The following is a 22,090-nucleotide window of genomic DNA, read 5'->3' on the forward strand; positions in this document are numbered from 1 at the left end:
CTGGGTTCTTAAAGCCAGTGAGGGGTGGGGGGCCAAACAAACTCATCTGGCCAAACAAACACTCTTACATAAACTTAGCCCCAAAGTAAAACCTCACCCTCAGAGTCTTTATACACTTTTTAGAGCCAGAGGGCATCACATCCCTGGAGAACCAGTGCCTCATTAGCACTACATGTGGACCTTCTTACAAATCTTCCCAGGCCTGACAATGGGTGGGAAAGATCTTCCTTAGTCATATTCAAATAGAGGTATTATACTTCTTGATTATACTAAAACAAACACTGCAAAAGATTCTACTTTACTTGTCATTACAATACCCCTTTCTAAAAACTAATTAAGTCTGGCTGATTAATACCAGTTAATAACTAATGAGAAAAAGATACTAGACCCAGAGTAGTAAACAAACAAACAAACAAACAACCTTTGGCAGCTATTTGGAGGATGGATCAGAGAGAGGCGGGATCTGAGAAAGGTTTGTTGTTGAGTTGTGTCTGACTCTTTGTGACCCCTTTATGGGGTTTTCTTGAAAAAGATACTAGAGTGGTTTGCCATTTCCTTTTCTAGCTCATTTTACAGATGAGAAAACTGAGGCAACAGGGTTAAGTGACTTGCCCAGGGTCATATAAGCTGGTAAGTATCAGAGGCCATATTTGAACTCAGAAAATTGAGTCTTCCTGATTTCAGCCCCAGGTCTCTATCCACTGTGCCACCTAGCTTCTCCCAAGTAAGAGATTACTATAATGGTCCTGGTGATCTAAAATAGGGTGGTGGCTCTGTGAGTAAAGGTAATGGATAAAGTGCTGTATTAAAGGAGAGAAGGTTAGCACTCCTGTTGATGAGAATGGATGAGGTCCTAGTTGCCATCACAATACACATAAGGGTATGGATAAGGAAATACTTTCTTTTGTCGGTCCCTTAGGATCTTGCCTGGGGTCACATAGCCAGTATGTGTCAGAGGTGGGACTGGAGCCAGTTCTTCCTGCCTGAGTCAATAACTCACCTTATTGGGAAGCACAGAAAGCTTGTTTCTTATCCCAAGAAATGAAATTTTCCTGCCAGATTCTGCTTTGAAGTAAGAGTGAGGAGAGGGAAATCAAATGGTCTGGTTCCAACTCTCTCGCTTACTCTGACCCCAAGCAGACTGATTTTACTGGAGAATTCATTAAAACTGGAACCCACAGGAGGAGGGAGGGAGAAGGAAATATGCACACACATGCAAATGCATGCGCACACATGAACATACACACACACACGCACATACAATCCCCATAACCACAATGCATCTTTCATTAGTTTTTCCTCTGGTGAGAGTAGAATAGCTATGCAGCCCTAGGAGACTTGGCAGATGTGAGGTTTAGAGGCAGAGGGACAGTTGGAGGACTATAAATTTCAGGAGTTTGGGGGTATTAATGTGTTGCCTAGAAACAAGAGACCAAATAGGAAACAGGAAACCCCTGGAGAGAGATGCTTCAATATTTCAGTATCATTACCAGAGGGGAAGGTTGCTTTCCCAGAGACCCAAGCAGCAGCTCTCACTCTCCTTTCTGCCCAGCAACAAATAATAAGTACCTCCCCTGCATATATTATATATATATATATAGGTCCTAGGTTTCTGGGAGGCTCACGTGTTTTTATGTATGCCTGTGTGTGCACTCACAAATGCACACGTGTAGCCTACATTGTGCGCATTAATGCTGCAAAGGATACTGCCAGGAGGCCCAGAGCCCATTTCTTCGACTCAGAGATGAACCTGGCAGTTGAGCAGAGACGCCTTCTAACACTTCCAAGTCTCTTGCAGCTGCAGCTGGCCTCAGGGAGGCAGTGTCTTTATTGTTTCCATGTGTGTGACCCACAAGGGCACAGCACTCTGCATGTCTATGCCATGCCACGAATCTAGAGTCAGAGCCAGATGTGGCAAGACACAAAGGGTTGCTGTGGTATATGTGGGTTTGGGGAAACCTAAAGTTATTAACATAATGAGGGCCTCCACCATCTGGCCCCAACCTACTTGCCAACCTTCTCTCTCAGTGTTTCCCTTGGGGTCATTTGAAACCCCTCTAACTTTTTGGGCCTAGACTTTCTTTACAATAGGCTGTCTCTGTTCTAGGTAGATGCTTTCCTCCTATCTGATACTTTTACCCTGGCCCTTTTCTGGAACTCTCCCTATCCAGAAAACGCTCCATGTACTTGCTAATTGGTATCTTCCTGCCTCAGACATCAAAGGTAGAGAACTAAGCTGCTGTCCCTAAGTAAGACCCCCCCTTCTCTCTATAAACCCTTCCCACCTCAATGCTGCCTCCTGTGCGATACCTTCTTGACCACTCGAACCCCCCAATAATTTCTTACTCCTTTGACCTTTGAGAATACTTTTAAATCTACATTCATTAACCTTCCTCTCTCCTCCTCTCTCTGTCATCCTCATAGTTGTTGTTTTGTCCTAGACCTGTGATTTCATTGGGATGGGAAACTCCTGTTATGGAAACTCCCTCCATGCACCCAGTTCCAACCCCACTCTAAGTATTGTCTTAGTGAGTTGCCAGGGACATGGAGAAGCTGGGACAAAATCCAGGTTTTTCAGCTCTGATTGAATAGTAATCAAGAGAGCCTGGAGAACTTGGATCATTAATCGTTTTTCTCTTGCTACAGTGGCCTGAAGATCATTTTCTTTCTTTTAAAAGATATTTTGTTAAATATTTCCTGAATGAATGTAAAATTTTTTAAAATTAATTTTTAAAAATTTTGAGTTCCAGATTCTGTTCCTCTCTCCTGCCTTTCTACCGCCCTTTGAGAAAACAGGTAATATGATGATGATTATACATGTGAAGTAGTACAAAACATGTTTCCATATTAGCCATGTTGCAAAAGAAAACACAGATCCAGAAGGTTAATAAAAGTATGCTTCAATCTGCACTCAGAGTTCATCAGTTCTCTTTCTGGAGGTAGATAGCATTTTTCATTACAGGTCCTTTAGAATCCTCTTGGATCATTGTCTTTCCCTTGGATCATTGTTACAATGTTGTTGTTACTGTGTGCGATGACCTCCTGGTTCTGCTCACTTCACCTTGCATCAGTTCACATAAGTCCGAAGATAATTTTTACAATCATTTATTAAGTGTCTACTATATGCCAGGCAGTGGGTTAAGGGCTAGGAAACATTACAGAGAAACCTTCCATGGCTCCCCTTTCCCTTACCCTCTTAAGTAAGAAACTTGTCTCATATTTTACTGAAAGAATTGAGGTCATTTTCCACTAGCGCCCTCTTCTCCCCTCTTCTTCATCTCCCATCATCCATATGCCCTCTGACTCTCTCTCCTCCTTTACCCTTATCTCACATGATGAGGTAAGCCTTACTCCTTCCAAGGACTTTTCCATCTATCTGCACAAATGATTTCATTCAATCCTCTCTCCTCTAACATAGTGCCCCCTCTGTCATCCCCTCTCTATCACTTATTTTCAATCTCTCTCCATCTACAAGTGCCTTTCCTGCTGCCTACAGACATATCCATGTCTCCTCCATCCTCACTTAGTCCTTCCATCCCCACTATTGTTCTATATCACTGTCTGCAATAGGTGCCTCCACTTTCTCTCCTCCTACTCTCTTCTTTAAGCCTTTATAATCCAGTTTCAGACCTTATTGTTCCACTGAAACTTCTTTTTCCAAAGTTACTGATCTCTTAATTGCCAAATCTAATGACCTTTTCTCGATTTTCATTGTCCAGCAATATCTTTGCAGTCTTTGATACTGCTGATTACCTTCTCCTCTTTGATACTCCTCACCACTCTCTCCTGGATTTCCTGCTACCTAGCTGACCACTGCTTCTCAGTCTTCTTGCTATATTCTCATCCAGGTCACACACTCTAAACATAGGTGTTGTGCAAGGTTTTGTCCTGGATCTTCTCTTTTCCTTTTATACTACTTCACTTGGTGATCTCATCAGTTCCCACAAATATAAAAACCATCTCCATGCTGACAATTCTCATACCTACCTACGCTATTCTGTCCTTTCTACTGACCTCCATTCTTTCATTTCCAATTGCCTTTCAGACATCTCAAACTGAATGTCTAGTAGACATCTCACATTCATCATTTCTCTTTCTTTCCTCCTAAACTCTCCTTCTCCCTTCCTCACTTTCCCTGTTACTGAAAAGAGCAACACTATCCTCCCAGTTCCTCACCTTGTATGAGGTATCATCCTCAACTCCTCACTGTCTCTCCCCTAACCCCTCATTCAATCTGTTGATTTTGCCTTTGTAACATCTCTTTCTTTTCTGTTTACATTTTTATGCTTCTCTTGAGTTTTGAGTTTGAAAATCAAATTTTCTGTCCAGCCCCGGTCTTTTCATAAAAAATGCTTGAAAGTCCTCTATTTCATTACATATCTATTTTTTTCTCCTGAAGGATTATGATGTTTCATTGAGTAGGTGATTCTTGGTTGTAATCCTAGCTCCTTTACCTTCCAGAAGATCATATTCCAAGGCTTTTATTCCTTAATATAGAAATTGCTAAACCCCATGTAATCCTGACTGTGGCTCCATGATATTTGAATTGTTTCTTTCTGACTGCTTGCCATATTTTCTCCTTGACCTGGGACCTCTGGAATTTGGCTATACTATTCCTAGTTTTCATTTTGGAATTTCTTTCAAGAGGTGATCAGTGGATTCTTTCAATTTCAGTTTTACTCTCTGGTTCTAGGATATTGGGGCAGTTTTTCTTGATAATTTCTGGAAAGATGATATCTAGGCTCTTTTTTGATCATGGTTTTAAGGTTGTCCAATAATTCTTAAATTATTTCTCCTGTAGCTATTTTCAAGGTCAGTTGTTTTTCCAATGAGATATTTCACATTTTCTTCTATTTTTTCATTCTTTGATTTTTTTAAAAATTATTTACTGATGTCTCATGGAGTCGTTAGCTTCCACTTTTCCAATTCTAATGTTTAAGGAATTATTTTCCTTAGTGAACTTTTATACCTTCTTTTCCATTTGGCCAATTCTACTTTTCAAGGAGTTGTTTTCTTCAGTGAATTTTTTTGTACATCCCTTTCAGTAAATTTTAATCTCTGAAACTTTTTTTGTTGTTTTGGCTTTTTCTCTCAAAGACCAGCGTTGACCCCAAATTGCTCTGGTCCCAGATCAAACCCTACTTGGTCACTATTTGGGCCTTGATTGGCTCAGAATGAATGCAAAGAACAATTGTTTGTTTTGGCCAGAAACTCTTAGAGTCTTCCCCTCCTAGATATTTCTTTTTTAAAGAGGCCATTCTTTGCCCCATTTTTTATTAAGCCTTAATCACTGAATGGGTGCTGCCTCAGTCAAACTGAGACTCATTAAAGACCTTAGCTTGAAAAGGCCAAGGTCCCACACTGCATCCTGGACCATCTCCAGTTGTCCTGATCTATATCTGGCCACTGGACAGAGATGGCTCTGGAGGAGAAAGTGAGGCTGGTAATTTTGCACAGGGCTGCCTCTCTTAAATCCAATTCACTTGCATATCATGGCATCACCTCCTTGACATCATGGTTCTCTTCAAGAATAAAGGACAAAAACAGCCCCAGCAGCACCTCTGATATGAGGACTTGCCAAGTCCTTTTCAGGGCTGCTCATCCACCTTTGGTGTCTACCTTTCACCCAACTCTCTTCTGTGGTTCCATGTAGCTATTGCATGCCCAGCAGCCACACCCTGGTAAAACTATCCCAGCAAAAGGGCTAAGCCAGGTTGAGGGTAACTGACAGGCCTGAAATTCATCAGTAAGGTAGGGGGATATGCAAAGACCTTCCCTGGCAGATGAGAACAGTTTGTTTCACTGGCTATGAAGATGGCTGAAGCAGGTGCTGTGGAGCACTTAGAGCTTGGTCACACATGGAAGATGCCAAGGTCATCTACTGCATCCTGGGCCATCATCAATCATCATGACTTTTGCCTTGCCACTGAACTTCAATGACTCTGGAAGAGAAAGTGAGGCTGATGACTTTGAGCAACTCTGCCTCACTTAAATCTAATTCATACCCAAGTCATGACATCATCCATTATGTGCTGTCATCAGTCCTCTGTGAAAATGAAGGGAAAAAAAGCAACAAGAAATCTTTGATGGCTGTTATCAGTCATCCTATTAAATAGCCCTCCTATTAAAAGAGAGATAGTTCAATGTGTTTAGCCCAGCTCAGTGCCTCATAAATAGTCAGCACTTAATAAATGTTTATGATTGATATGATTGATTGACATTGAAGAAGAGTAAACTACCCATTTTTTTCTGGTCTTTGCCACTTTCTGGACTCACAGGTACTGCAGGGAAGACTATGCTTTAGAAAGTTGCTGGTCTCACAAAAGTTTATAGGGATAGGAGAAAAAATATCAGATTTAAAAATTAGGTCAGGCATGCTTCCCAGTTGGACTCTTGAAACTTTACCCAGGAGATTTCCAACCAGGTCATCCAGGAACAAACATGGTATGCAAAGTGTGCCTAAAGCTCATTCACAGGTGCCTAAAGCTGCCAGCTCTCAGAGCTCTGGGCCAGGGCCCATCTCCATTTCTACCTGGCTGGGCACCATGTATTCCTAGCATTTGGTCTAATGGAGGAAATTTCTGCAGCACATAAGGGGGAATTTCTATTTCCCAGACCACGGTTCTTGATTTTATTCCAACATGACCCAATGTGGACAACACTTGGCCAGACCTGACATTGCTGTCCCAGGCAATGCCTGCCTTGCCCAAAGTCAACCCAAAGCTGACTTGTCAGGATTTGTGCTCATAGGGATGAAAAAGAGAGAGGGGGGAGGAGGAGAGAAGGACAGAGAGAGAGAGAGAGAGAGAGAGAGAGAGAGAGAGAGAGACACTAAATGAGTGTAGAATGCGTAGGATGAGAGAATGGATGTCAAAAGGGATGTGTGTGACACCGGGCCTTCTAAGAAGCAAGTCTATTTTTCTCTTCATCTACCTGAATGCTCTATCTAAGGTGTGAGTGGGGTTATATTTTCCATAGCTGTGTGGGTCCCTTTTCTTCTTCTTTTGCTTTTGAGGGAAACCTGACATTGCCTAATAGCTGTGGTCAGAATCCACACAAACAGGCCAAACCAAGGAAAGATATTTGGTGGAGATAGTTTCTATTTACTTGCCCATATATATGTTGTATGTCTATAATCCTTCACACATACCCCACCCCAGCAGAATGTAAGCTCCTTGAAGACAAAGACTATTTGTTTTTGTTTTTCTGTCTCCATTTCCTAGCACAGCGCCTGGCATATTGTGTGTGTGTGTGTGTGTGTGTGTGTGTGTGTGTGTGTTCGTCCTTTGTTGCCGAAGAAGACCACGCCATCAGACAAATGATGACATGACTTGCATTTGACTTTGTTTTGAGGGAGGGAGGGTTGTACAGGTCACCAGCCTCACTTCTCCTCCAGAGTCATCTGGATCCAGTGACCAGATATTCATCAGGATGACTGGAGATGACCCAGGATGAGGCAATTGGGGTTAAGTGACTTGCCCAAGGTCACACAACTAGTGAGTTAAGTGTTTGAGGTGAGATTTGAACTCAGGTCCTCCTGACTCCTTCACTGGTGCTCTATCCACTGCACCACCTAGCTACCCCCTGGAATATAGTAGATGTTTAACAAATGCTTGTTGGATGGAATGGAAGGGAATCTTACCATAACCTACCCCACTTTCCTATTTTTGTATTTCTGTTGAGTACATTATCATCTCAGTCACTCTATTTCAAAACCCAGGATTTATCACTGACTAAAGAGTCAAGAGGGAAAGCAGGTGAATAAGATATAAGATAACAATAAAAATGATGACAATTAATTATAATAAGAGCTCTCTCCCTCCCGACTGCTTCCACATCCAATCAGTTGCTGAGTCTTGTCAATTCTACCTCTATGCTGTCTTTCACATCTTTCCCCTTTTCTCCATTCATCCTGTCATCACCCTAATGACAAAAAATATTTTAATTGGGTCCTGAGTTAATATTATAGAAAGTATGTGTAATGGGTAAACCAAGGTGACTATTTGGTTATACAGAATTTAACTTGCTTAGAAACATTTCATTTCCAGTCTGCCCATCAAGGACCTGGGGGCTCAGAGTTTTTATGAATATTTAAAACAATCTATATTTTTAAACCTCCTAACTTTGTAGAGAAAAGAAGCCATGTGAAGTGGGGAACCTTGACCTTGCCTAAAAATCCTGTAAGGCAATTTTTCCTCTTAATCAAGCAGGTTATTTGGAACAAGAGGCCTTTCCTACATATCTTGTACCTCCAACCTGAGAGAGAGGATGAAGGAGTAGAAATAGGGATTCCAAAGAAAAGTTACATCCTGGACCAGACCAGTAGGTATAGGTGAACATGGTCAGAGGGAATCAATTCTACTTCCATGAAGGGAAGGGGGAGAATAGTGCCAAAGCATTCTCTGCAATAATACCTGATAGCCTCTCTTTTTAAAAAAAAAAAAAAAAACCACAAGAAAAAATAATGGTGCCTATCAAACCTAATTTTCTTTTATGATAGAGTTATTGGACTGGTAAATCAGGAGAATGATATATGGCAATTTCCATAAGACATTTGAAAAAGTCTCTTATGACATCCATATAGAGAAAATGGATAAATTTGGGTTGAACAATAGTACAGTTAAATAGCTCTTTTTTGGTAGATTAACTGTAACTAAGGAGTATTGCTTAATAGATTAGTATCTGTCCGTAGGAAGGTATCTAGGATTCTGCCCTATTTAATAATTTTATTAAGTATTGGGATGAAGTAATAGAAGATATGCTTCTACCCAGCTCAAGGATGACACCAAATCAAGTGGGCTAAAGCAGACAAAATATTGTGGATAAGAGAAAATGATGTGGGCTAGATAAATAGATAGGACAGCTTCATTAGGATTAAAATAATAAAAGATCTTGACATACTGTCATGATAGATCCAAACCAAAATTATGAAATTTAATGGGAATAAATATGAAGGTTTTAAAAAGCAATTATAATAAGGAGAAATCAAAATAAACTTAACTTGACAGAATCTGATGTTAAAAAGACCTGCAGGATTATCCTGGTTTAATACAAGTCCATAATGTGACTTGCTAAAGAGCTAACATAATCTTGGGTTGCATTCATAAAAGTTCAGTGTCAAGAATGGTACTAGGTCCCTTGTATTTGGTGCTGGTCAGAACATATATGGAGTAGTGTTCAGTTCTAGGCTTCCTGCTTTAACAGAATAAAGGAGCGGTGCCCAATGGGGGATGGGTCACAAGGCTTTGTTATATGGGGAATGGAGAACAAAAAAGCTAGAAAAGCTTAATCTAAAGGAGAGAAGATTTAGGGAGGGTATGAGGAGTTTTCCCCAAATGTTGAAAGGTCAGAGGTGCTGGGGCCAGCTGCTTCCTACTGCCTCTCAGAGCCGATGATTAAATTTTCATTGTAAGCATTTACATCTTGGACATTGGGACTTGATTTATTGTTCTGTTGCTTGTCTAAGCAACTAAGTACTAAGACAGTGATGGAAAAATGTTAATAATGCAAATCAATCTTAAGAGTATGTGGTGGTTGTTGGAGAGTTGGTTGTTAATCATTTACTGGCACACTTCTGAAACAAAGACTGTATAAGATGGAATAAATTTACTTAGTTAACATGTCGAATGAGAAATGTCAATGAACTACAGAGAAGAGTATTAAGAATTAGGGCATTTAGCTCAGCTGTTCGTTTAACTTAATTGACCGTCTAAATAGGATTCTGTTCTGTTCTGCCATTTTTGTTTTTAAATCTGAGTCTGTGATTTTTATCAGTGGAGAGGACTTTTAGCGTGAAAATTCTTTTCACTGTTGAAGATGGCAAATATCCTCTATTATATGGTCTTAGACTTCTTTGGGGCACTGAGAAATTAAATGACTTTGTTCAAGGTCTCAGTTTTCTTCAGTAGAACTTGGTCTTCTGGCCCACAAGTCTGGTCCCACTACCTACTACACCTGCGCTGCTTTGTCAATATCCACAAATATGGAGCCCAGTCTACCTCCTATTTCTTCTCGTCACTGCCTCTTAGAATACCTAAATTCTTTCAAAATTCATCTCAAGCACCATCTATTAGTAGAAGCTTTTCCTGATTCTCCCAAGCTACTAGTGCCTTCCTCCTCAAAATTATCTTAAGATTAAAACCATCTTTTCACATGGCAAATATGGAAATTTATTTTGTTTGAATATTCATATTTGCAACAAGGCATTTTATTTTCCTTGCTTTCTCAGTTGAAGGCGTAGTAGATGGGAAAAAGAGAATGTGGATATGAAAACAGCAAACCACTAAAGTATCTTTGCCAAGAAAGTCCCAAATGGAGCCACAAAGAGTTGGACACGACTGAAACTACTGAACAACAATAAGAGATAAAAATGGCTTTGTATATATTTACATATGTGTATGCTATCTCCTTCAATAGGATGTAATCTCCTCAAGAGTAAGGACTAGTTAATGTTCATGGTTTTATTTCTAGCACCAAATTTTGTGTCTGCCACATAAGCACCTAATAAATATATTTTGTTTTTCACTTATTAAGCATTCATTTTTTTCTCTCTCTCAAACTGGAAAGAAAGGAGGAAAGGAAGAAGGGAAGAAAGGAAGGAAGAAAAGCAGAATCCCTGTATCACATAAGCATAATCCATAAAACAAATTCTCACTTTCAAAAATGCACTTCTTATTCATCATCTCTGTCATGAGGTGGGCAGTGTTTTTCATCGGTAGGCAATCCAAGTTCTTAAACCTTTCGGCTTAATTGCTTATTTTTTGCAATTTTTTTGTTTATTTTTATAATATTGATGTTACAGTATATGTGTTTGTGGCTTGATTATTGGTGTCACAACTTATCATCCAATATCGTTGCCCTAGGTGAAAATTGCATGCCCCTACCACTTCCTCCCAAATCCACAACCTTCTACAGATGAGAACTACCTCAGACGAGGCTCATTTGCCTCTTAAACAAGAGTGCCTCTCTTATCTGTACATTCATGGAGACAAGAAAAAATGAAATATGGAAAAGAAGGCTCAGTAAAATCATGGTGAAGTTGAAGCAGTTGACCAATACAGTTAGGTTAACTCCAATGACATTTTTCCTCTGACTAGGAGTTCTTTCCTGTGATCACTGATGCCTGCAGTCCTACAACCTCTGATTTGGGTACATTAAGGGAATGAGCAGCTCATATGATATGTCTGTCACTGATCTTGGCATCATCTGTCAGCTCTTAAGTGTGCTTTTAAATAATTAACTCATCCATCCATTCAGCAAACACTTATTCCCACATACAAGGCATTGCATTTAGTTTTGAGGGAGACAAGCACAAAAATGACAGTCACTTCCCACAAGAAGAATGTTTTATCTGGATTTGAGACCCCCAACAGTTAAAAGAACAATTTGCTCTGTAAGACTTTTTCCAGGAATGAATTTAACATAGAACACAAACACTAACGCACAGAAAAATACAAAAACAAAAACAAAAACCCAACCCACCCAGCTTGCCAGACTCCCCATTGCTTCACTTCTGTTGCGCACAGAATCCCCATCTCTCTCTCTTTCTGCTTTTGTCAATTGCCTAGAAGTAGCCTCAGAATGGGAGAAAAGCTGGTGCCCTCACTTAGAGGGACAGATAATAACAGCTGCTGTATAGCTCAAGTGCCCTGCCTTCCTAATTATAGTAAGGGAGTGTGAGGCAGTAGAAAGAATGTGGGATCAGGAATCGGGACACCTAAATTCAATCCTATCTTTCCAGTAATAATAATGATTATGGCTATAACAACAGCTGGATGGATAGCACTTTAAGGATGGAAAACACTTGAGATATGTTACCTCATTTGACCATGGCAACCACCCTGTGAGGTAGATATTAGTATTGTCCCCATTGGACAGATGGGGAAGCTGAGACTGAGAGAGGTTAAGTGACTTGCCCATGGTCACAATATAAGCATCCGAGATAGGTTTGAACTCAGGTCTTCCTAACTCCATGTCTCTCTGCTACTCCACCTAGCTCTCCACCTCACAGTAACTAGCAAGGGGATATCATGTGCTCCACTTTAATCTCTTAGGGTCTAAGCTTCTTCATCTGTAAAAAAAAATTGGATAAATCTCCTCTCTCCATACTTTTTTTTTTTTAAATAAGTAACTAGATGGGTAGGTCAAAAAACATTGTAAGCAGAATATGCATAAATTTCAAATTGTCTTTGACAAAGCCCATCCTCCTGGCCCTGGGGACAAGTTAAGTAGATTTGGAATGGGTTGACTGAGCAAACCCAAAGAGTAGACATTATGGGCTTATGTTGATGTAGTTAGAGAGGAACTTCTAGGGGAGTATATCTCAGGGTCTTCAGGTCTATGATTTTCAACATCATGTTAATGATAGGCAATTGTGCTTGTCAAATCTACAGATACAGGCATTCCTCATTTTATTGCAATCTTCTTTACTGAGCTTTGTAGGTATTACATATTTTTAATAAAATGAAAGTTTGTGGCAACCCTGTGTCAAGCAAATCTATCAGGGCCATTTTCCAAAGGCTTGTGCTCCCATCATGCGTCCTGTTTTGGGAATTCTCACAATATTTCAAACTTTTTCATTGTTGTTCTGTTAGGGTGATCCATGATGAGTGATGTCACCACTGTCATTGTTTTGGGGCACCCTGAACCACACCCATACCAGATGGTGAGCTTAACTGATAAGTGGTACGTGCTCCACCGACTGGTGGTTGCTCATCTCAGGCTTCCATTTTCCTGAGACACAACAATATTAAAATTAGACCAATTAATGACCCTGATTGGCCTTTAGTGTTCAAGTATGAGTCTCACGTCTCTCACTTTAAATCAAAAGCTAAAAGTGATTAAGCTTAGTGAGGAAAGCATGTTGAAAGCCAAGAAAGGCCCAGACCTAGTAGACCCTGATCAATCAGCAGCCCTAAACTTCAAAGCAAGACCCTCCACCAGGAAAAAGATGATGACTTGCTGAAGGCTCAGATGATGGTCAGCATTTTTTTTTAGCAATAAAGTATTTTTAAATTAAGGCATGCACTTTTTTTAAAGACATAATACTATGGCAGACTTAGTAAACTACAGTATAGTGTAAATATAACTTTTATATGCCCTGGGAAACCAAAAAATTCATGTGACTTGGTTTATTGCGATATTCACTTTATTGCAGTGGTCTGGAACTGAACCCACAAAATCTCTGAGGTATGCCTATAATATGAAGTTGGTAGGAATAACATGACATTTCAGTCTAAATGGATCTCATTAGGTTAGAATTTTGGGATAAGTTGAATAAGATGAAATGAAATAGAAATAAACAAAGGTAAAAAGGATATATGAAGGACCAGGCACTATGTTAAGTAAGTACTTTACAAATATTATCTCATTTGATCTTCACAACAACCCTGAGGAATGTGGTGGTAAGTGCTATTATTATTCCCATTTTACAGTTGAAGAAACTGAGGTATACAGAAGTTAAATGACTTACTCAAATTCACATAGCTATTAAGGGTTTAAAGTTGAGTAGAAACTTAGGTCTTCCTGATTTCAGATTCAGCACTTTATCCACTGCATCAGCTAGCTGCAAGGTTCTACATTTTGATTTTTTTCTTATAAACTTTTTAAAAATTTATTTTCAGTGTTCTACAATCATTATCATATAACTTAGATTTTTTTCCCTCTCTCTCCCTCATTCTCCTCTACCTCCCTACTCCCTCCCTGTGACAGCATACATTTTTACATGGGTTCTATACATACATTACTATTAAATGCATTTTCACCATAGTTGTATTGCATAGAAGAATTAAAACGAATGGGAGAAATCATATAACAAACCAAAACGTAATACAAAAGAAAATAATCTTCTACACTCTGCGACTGAATTCCATAGTTCTTTCTCTGGATGTGGAAGGCATTTTGCCTTAAAAGACCATTGGGAATTTTTCAAGTCCTTGCATTTCAATGAAGTTCTAAGTCTATCAGAAAAAATCCTTGCACACTGTGGTTATTGCTGTGTACAAAGTTCTTCTGGTTCTGCTCCTTTTGCTCAGCATCAGATCATATAAGTCTTTCCAGGCCTCTCTGAAGTCTTCCTGTTCATCATTTCTTATGGTGCAATAGTATTCCATCATATTCATATACCACAATTTATTCAGCCATTCCCCAATTGATGGGCATCCCCTTGATTTCCAGTTTTTGGCCACCACAAAGAGTGCTGCTATAAATATTTTTGTATATGTGGGTCCTTTTCCCATTTTTATGATCTCTTGGGGATACAGTCCTAGAAGCAGTGTTTCTGGGTCAAAGGGTATGCACATTTTTGTAGCCCCTTGGGCATAGTTCCAAATTGCTCTCCAGAATGGTTGGATCAGCTCACAGCTACACCAACAATGATTTAGTGTTCCAACTCTCCCACATCTTCTCTAACATTTATCATCTTCCTGTTTTGTCATGTTAGCTAATCTGATAGATGTGATATGGTATCTCAGAGTTGTTTTGATTTGCATCTCTCCAATCAATAGTGATTTAGAGTACTTTTTCATATGAGTATAGATAGCTTTAATTTCTTCCTCTGAAAACTGCTTGTTCATATCCTTTGACCATTCACCAATGGGAGTTCTACATTTTAATTTAAAAAAATTAAACTTCACATGGAAAGCAGAGAGAGAATGGATCCTTTGAAAAAAGGTCCAGGAATTTTAGGGAGCTGCAAACTCAGTGTTGCAACATGGCAATTCCCCAACCCCCAAAGCTAGGCTGCATTGAAAGAAGTATAGTATCATGAATAGAGCTCTGTGGATTGAGCCTTAGGCCTGGAGTCAGGAAGATCTGAGTTCAAAGGTGACCTCAGATACTTACTTGTGACCCTGGGCAAGTCACTTAACCTCTATTTGCTTTCATCCACTGAAGAAAGAAATGGCAAACCACTCCAGTATCTTTGCCAAGAAAACCCCATACTTTGGTCCATGGGGTCCTAAAGAGTCAAACACAACTGAATGACTGTACAACAACAAAGTATTCAGAATAAGGAAGATGATAATTCAGCTATATTCTTCCCCAGTCAGATGACATTTGGAGTACCCTGTTTATTTCTGGGTACCACATTTTAAGAACACAGGCAAACTGAAAAATCCAAAAAAGCGTGATGAGGATGGTGAAAAGACTGGAGAACAGTGCCATAGCAGGAGTAGTTGAAGGAACTGAGGTTGTTTAGTCAGTCAATCAACAAATGTTTATTAAACATTTCTTATGTAGCAGCCTTCGTGTTAAGCACTGGGTAGGAAAGCAAAAAGCAAAAACATGGTCCCTGAACTCAAAGAGCTCCTATTTCTAACGGGAGAGACAGCAGGAAACAACCATGTCCACTGAAGATGCATACAGGGTAAATAAGAGGCGGTCCTAGAAGAACGATTAGCTTGGAAAAGAGAAGAATTAGGATAGACATCATAACAGTAGTGAAAGGACTGTCACAAGGAAACCAGCTTAGGCTTGTCCTGCTAGAGCCCAGATAGTAGAGCCAGAATCAGGGTGTTGATAGGGCTTTTATTGTTTGTTCTTTGTTTTCAATGAGTACCAAGGACATCACAGGCTGATTGATGTCTGGACTCTCTAAGTGAATTAGATTTGTAAGACACAGTTGTGCAAAGTCACCAGCCTCACTGTCTTTTCCAGAGTCATGGAAGTCCAGTAGCAGGATAAAGGTCAGGATAACTGGCGATGGCCCGAGATGCAGTGGATAACCTTGGCATCTTCGGATGTCTGACAAAACTCTAAGCATTCCATGGCACCTGTTTCAGCTGCCTTCATGGCCACTGGAATAGATTGTTCTCATCTGCCCATTCTGCTGGGGGAAGTCTTCATATGCTTAAGGTTGTGGAAAGACACATTTCAAATTTGTTTAAGGAAAGACTTCATCCTGATTAGAGCGTTCTTAAAGTAGGGAGGGATGCCTTGAAAGGCAGTGGGTCCCCCTCACTAGAAACCTTCAAAGCCACACTAGGTGATGACTTGTTCCTCGTAACATTGTAGAAGGCTCCTTGTTCAAGTACTAGCCGGAGGTGATGGACTCTGGGGTTCCTTCCAAATCTGAGGTTTTGTGATCAGATCTCATAGCCCTACTAGTGCCATTGTTCACAGAGATATTGTGAATCTAGTGCTTTAAGAAGTGACAAGCATTATTTACATATTGGCCTGGCAGGATGATATCCCCTTGGCATCTTAAAAAATAATGTTCCTTGGTGCCCAAAGGGCTATAAAAATGTACATACCCTTTGACCCAGCAATACTTCTTCTAGATCTGTATCCCAAAGAGATTATACAAATGGGAAAAGGACCCATATGTACAAAAATATTTATAGCAGCTCTTTCTGTGGTGTCAAAGAATTGGAAATTGAGGGGATGCTCATCAACAGGGGAAAGACTGAACAAGTTGTAGCATAAGAATGTAATAAAATACTATTGTGCTATGAGAAATGATGACCAGACAGACTTCAGAAAAACCTGGAAAGACTTACATGAACATGCTGAATGAAGTCAGAAGAACCAGGAGAACATTGTACACAATTACAGTCACTTTATTCAATGACTAACTTTGAAAGACTTGACTCTTCTCAGCAATGCAAGGATTTAAGACAACTCCAAAAGGTTCACGATGGAAGTTGCCATCCACATCCAGAGAAAGAATTCTGGAGTCTGAATGCAGATCAAAGCATATTATCTGCTCTCTCTGTTTTGTTTTGTTTCCCTTTCTTGTGGTTCATTCCATTGGTTGTCATTTTTCTTTGCAACATGACTAATGTGAAAATATGCTTAATATGAATGTATATGTAGAGCCTGTATCAGGTTGTATACCATCTTGATGAGGGGAGAGGGGAGGGAGGGGGAGAAAATTTGGAACTCAGAAGCTTGTGGAAATGAACGTTGTAAACTAAAAATAAACAAATTAATAAACAAACAGACGAATAAATAAACAATGTTCTTTTTCGACGCTGGGTCATCGGATCATAAAGGTAGAGCTGGAGGGAAGCTTAGAGGACACTGAAGCCCACACAATGGTTCTAGAAGTGATGAAACTGGCGATGACAAATGCGACGTATCTCCAGAGAAGGAACTGATGAACTCGCAGTGCAAACTGAAGTAGAGTTTTCTCACTTCATTTTCTTGCTTTTTAAAAAATGTTTTGCATGATTTCACATAATTAATATCACATAGCTTGATTTGTCAGTAGGTGGGGGAGGGACAGGAAGGAGAGAGAGAATTTAGAACTTGAAATGTTAAAAAATGTTAAAAAGATAGCAAATATTTTTTTTAAAAAGAAAGAAATGATGAAACTGAGACATAGAGAGGTGACTGATCCAGGGTCACCTGAGTCAGGATTTAAATTCAGGTCTTCCTGACTCTGAAGCCATTGGCCTATCCACTATGGTACACTGACTCTGTAAAGGGAATGAAATCATTCTAAGGAAAAGATTATTTTACCAACTAATAAAAAATTCAAAGACTTGCCAGACACTATCCTAGGTATTGGTGCTACAAAGATAAAAACATGAAAAATGAACCCAACCTCCTAGAAATTTACATTTTATAGGGAGAGACATTATGTGCCTATATATTGTTGAGTAATTTTAGTTGTTTCTAACTCTTCTTGACTTTCTTGACAAAGATACTGGAGTGATTTGTTAATTCTTTCTCTAGCTCATTTTGTAGATGAGGAAACTGAGGCAAGCAGGGTTACGTGACTTGTCCAGGGTCACATAGCTAGTAAATGCTTGAAGCTGGATTTGAACTCATGAAGATGAGGCTTTCTGATTCCAAGTCCAATGCTCTATCCACTGCACCACCTACCTATGTCCATGTACATATATAAGTATATTCAACAGAGGGAAAATAAATAGAAGGTAATTTGTGGGATGGAGGAAGCATTTACAGGGTTCCTGCTGACTCTGAGGTTCTTATATTATCCTATGTTGCTCTGGGAGGCAACAATAGGATGTATGGATGAGTTACATTTTAACTCAGTATTAGGAAAAACTTTGTAACAGAACCATCCCACAGTGGAATGAGTCTCACACAGGGAGCTCCCTATCACTGGAAGTATTCATGTCGAGGCTGGAGGCCATTTGTCAGGAAAGCTGTCAAAACGGTTTCCTACACTGGGAGGGAGAGAGGACTCGATGACCTTGAAGAGCCTTCCAATTCTAAGATTCGGTTATTCTGTGAATACTGTTATGAGGGGAGGAAAAGCAAAGTTAGAACCACTGGGCTGGTGTATTTAAGGCTGGGGAGGGACAGGGAGCCCAGTCTATGTTGTCTGGTTTCAGAGTCTGAGTGAGTGTGGTGTGCCAGCATGACGTGGACCTACTTCAAATACTCTCTGATGTTGCACATCCTCAAGGCCATCTCTTTGGGAACAGAGATGATACTTACAGTGATTCTTGTGGGAGTCTCTTATTAGCATCGTGAGTTTTTTGTTTTTCTCATTTAGAGGTCCTAATGGCTGAGCTGTGGCTCCAACAGACCCACTTCAGACTTGGGTAAACGTGCTCTTTCCTCAGACCCTCCCCCACTCAACTCCTATACCCACACCAGAAAAGAGCCAGTTAAAAATGGCTCCTTGGGGATTGCAAACTTCTAGACAGAGTCTCTTTGATTATGCAAAATGCTATATGAGTAGCTTACAGCAGACATTCACATGGGGGCCCTTCCTGCTACAAGCTCCCTGGAAAACACAGAGCTCTGTATCAGGCTCCAGCTAGAAAGTCAGGATTTTGGAGAGCAAGCGAGAGGAGAGAGCAGCAAGCATATGCGTTAGGAACAATTTAGCTAAGAGATGCTGTGGAGGGAGCGCTACGAAGATGGCCAATTTTGGAGTCAGAAGACCTGACTTTGAGTCCCAGTTCTGTCATTTATTTCTCAGATATTCAATTCTTTGAGTCTCAGTGTCCTCATCTGTAAAATGAAGATAATATTTGTATGATCTACTTCTTGGGATTATGAAAAAAGAAATTTAAACCACAAAAGGCTATAAATTATGAGTAATTATTAGGAATTAGGGGCAGCTAGGTGGCACAGTGGATAGAATGCTGAGCCTCTACTCATCTTCTTGAATTTGAATCTGGCCTCAGGCATTTACTAACTGTGTGACCTTGGATAAGTCACTTAACCCTGTTTGCCTCAGCTTTCTCATATGTAAAATGAACTGGAGAAGGAAATGGCAAACTGCTCCATTATCTTTGCCAAGAAAACCCCAAATGGGGTCATGGAGAGTCAGACATAACTGAAATGACTGAACAGCAACAAAAGTTTATTAGTAATAACAGTGACCAAAATAATTCATTTTAATTCTTATTGATGAGAAAAAATAGAAATAGTTTCTCTTTAGGGAAATGAAGCTTGGGGCATAGGGAAAAGTTATTTTTTGAGTACTGTTGAGGGTTTTGGTTTTTTTTTGGTATGGGATTTTTGAGCTCCTAGGAGGGTGAAGGGCATAGGTTTAGTACAATGGTTAGCATATGTAGGTATTTAATGTGTTCATCCTTTGTTGCCAAAGAAGACCATGCCATCAGAGAGAAATGATGATATGACTTGCACTTGACTTTTGTTTTTTGAATGAGGGAGGGCTGTGCAGGTCACCAGCCTCACTTCTCTTCCAGAGCCATCTGAATCCAGTGACCAGATATTCATCAGGATGACTGGAGATGACCAGGATGAGGCAATTGGGGTTAAGTGACTTGCCCAAGGTCACACAGCTAGTGAGTGTCAAGTGTCTGAGGTGAGATTTGAACTCACATCCTCCTGACTCTTGTACTGGTGCTCTATCCACTGCACTACCTAGCTGCCCTAGGTATTTAATAAATGCTTATTGACTGACTAATAGGGGCATCCATAAATATGCAAACATACCTTCTGTAGACTGATGCCTTTCATTTTTATATCATTGCCATTGTCCTTACTCCACTGCACATGCAAATCTAGTCAGCCTTCCTTTGGAACAAAGGAGAACAGTTAAGAAAAACCAATCAACCAACACAGCAGCTGAGTCTGAGGATATATGCAACATTCTGAACCCATAGTCCCCAACCTTCCTAAGGACTGTTGGAAAGTTCATTCACTTATTTCTTGATCATTGTAATTATACCAAAGTTCAAATTCTTTTAATGTTCTTTTTGTTTACATTACAGTTACCCCGAGGATCACTTTTCTAGTTCTTCTGTTTTACTCTGCTACAAATAATCCAAAGTATCTCTGAATTCTTCCTAGTCATTGTCTCTTATGGTACAATACTAGTTCATTCTTTTCATTTATCATCACTTGTTCAGCCATCATCAACTGAGTGACATCCATATTGTTCTCAGTTATTTTTTTTGCTAGCACAAAACAGTTACATTAAGAATATCTTGATAGATGCAGGGGCTGTGTTTCTGTCTTGACCGCTTTTGGGTTTTTGCCCAACAAAGGGATCTCTGGGCTAAATAACATTAAGAGTTTAGTGATTTTTCTCACACAATGCCAAACTGTTTTCTAGAATGGTGGGACCAATTCAAAGTTCCACCAATAGTGTATTAGTGTGTTAGCCTTCTTGCATGTTCTCCAATATTAATTATTTTAAAAAATCATTATTAGCAATTTGGTGGCCAGGAGGTCAAGCCACAGAGTTGTTTTAATGCACATTTCTCTTATCATTAGTGATTTGGAGTAATCTTTTATATAGTTGTTATAGTATGCAAGTTTTCTTTTAGAGATTGTTCATATCTTTTGCTCACTCTCTACTGAGGGATGACTTTGGCCTTATATATTTGACTTAATTTCCTACATATCTTTCATATTAGCTTTGATCAGAGATATTTAATGAAAAAATCTGTTTCCTAATTTATGATTTCCCCTTTTGTCCTAGCTCCATTAATTTTGTTTGTTCAAAAGCTTCTTATTTTTAAGTAGTTGAGATCATATGTTTTCTTTTTATGATCTCCATCACTTATTTTTTAAGAATCCTTCCCCTAAATACAGTTGTAAAATATATCTCCTTTCATTATCCTCTACTTTTTTATGTTGTGAACTTTTATATTTAGGTGTCATATACATGCATTTGGAATTTATTATGGTGCATAGTGCATGATGTTAATCTAAGTTCATTTTCGGTCAAATTGCTTTCTAATTTCCTCAGCAAAAGCCCAACATTTTCAATGTTTCCTTTCTTTCTATAATGAAATCCCTTTTTCTTCCCTAATGGAGGAGAGGGATGTAGGAAGCCCAAGTGGTGTTGGGAAAGTAATCTTTGCTAAATATGGCATCTCATAGAATCACGGAGGATGTCTCAGTCAATCCCTGTAGTTTCTGGTAGGAAGAGAGTGTTGAGATGCCCAATAACCCGACTTGTTAACTACTGTACAAGGGCAGAGTGATTGGGTAGGAGTGTTAGATTTGGATTTAGGAAAGCTATGTTCAAAATCTGTTTTCCATATTTACTAGCTGTAAAGTAAGCTGACCTTGGGCAAGTCAGTTTTCCATTTTGAATCTCAGTTTCCTCATCTGTTTTAAAAATAGCCTATTATTATAATTTTCAAGTAACAACTATTTTAAGCATTAACATGTTCCTCCCTGTGCCCCTATTGGACAAATTTTAAATATCAACCCCCCAAACCAAATCCCTCAATAGTTACACAATAAACACAACAAATTCCCACATTAACCATGTGCAAAAATGTGTGTGTCTCTTTCTGCATTTTAAATTCATCATTTCTCTAGCTTGAGTCAAGAGGTATGTTTCATCTTCATTTTTTCTGAACTCAGTTTATTATTGAATTGATCACAATTCGAAAGTCTTTCAAAACTCTTTAGCTTTTTAATGCTGTTAACATTACATAAATTATCCTTGCTTTGCTCATTTCCCTCTGCCTTGATTTACAGAGGTGTTTCTTGTTTCCTCTGAAATGGTCCATTTTAAAATTTCTTTTTTCTTCCATAATTTCTTATGGCACAATAATATTCCATGACATTCATATAACACCATTTATTTAGCCATTCCTCAATAGCTGAGCATTCCTTTAGTTTCTAATTTCTGGCTACTACGAAAAGAGCTGCTATTGTGTTTTTGTACATATATGTCCTT

At 39.4% G+C, this 22,090-nt stretch overlaps 1 non-coding gene across 1 annotated transcript; it reads left to right on the forward strand.

The window, feature by feature from the left end:
* Window positions 1-797: 797 nt before the first annotated feature.
* LOC140530685 (U6atac minor spliceosomal RNA) lies at window positions 798-925 on the forward strand. The gene has a single exon (XR_011976110.1). It is a non-coding gene; the product is annotated as a U6atac minor spliceosomal RNA (small nuclear RNA).
* Window positions 926-22,090: the final 21,165 nt, after the last annotated feature.

Source organism: Notamacropus eugenii, chromosome 2 (genome assembly GCF_028372415.1).
Source record: "Notamacropus eugenii isolate mMacEug1 chromosome 2, mMacEug1.pri_v2, whole genome shotgun sequence".
Classification (NCBI taxonomy): Eukaryota; Metazoa; Chordata; class Mammalia; order Diprotodontia; family Macropodidae; genus Notamacropus; species Notamacropus eugenii.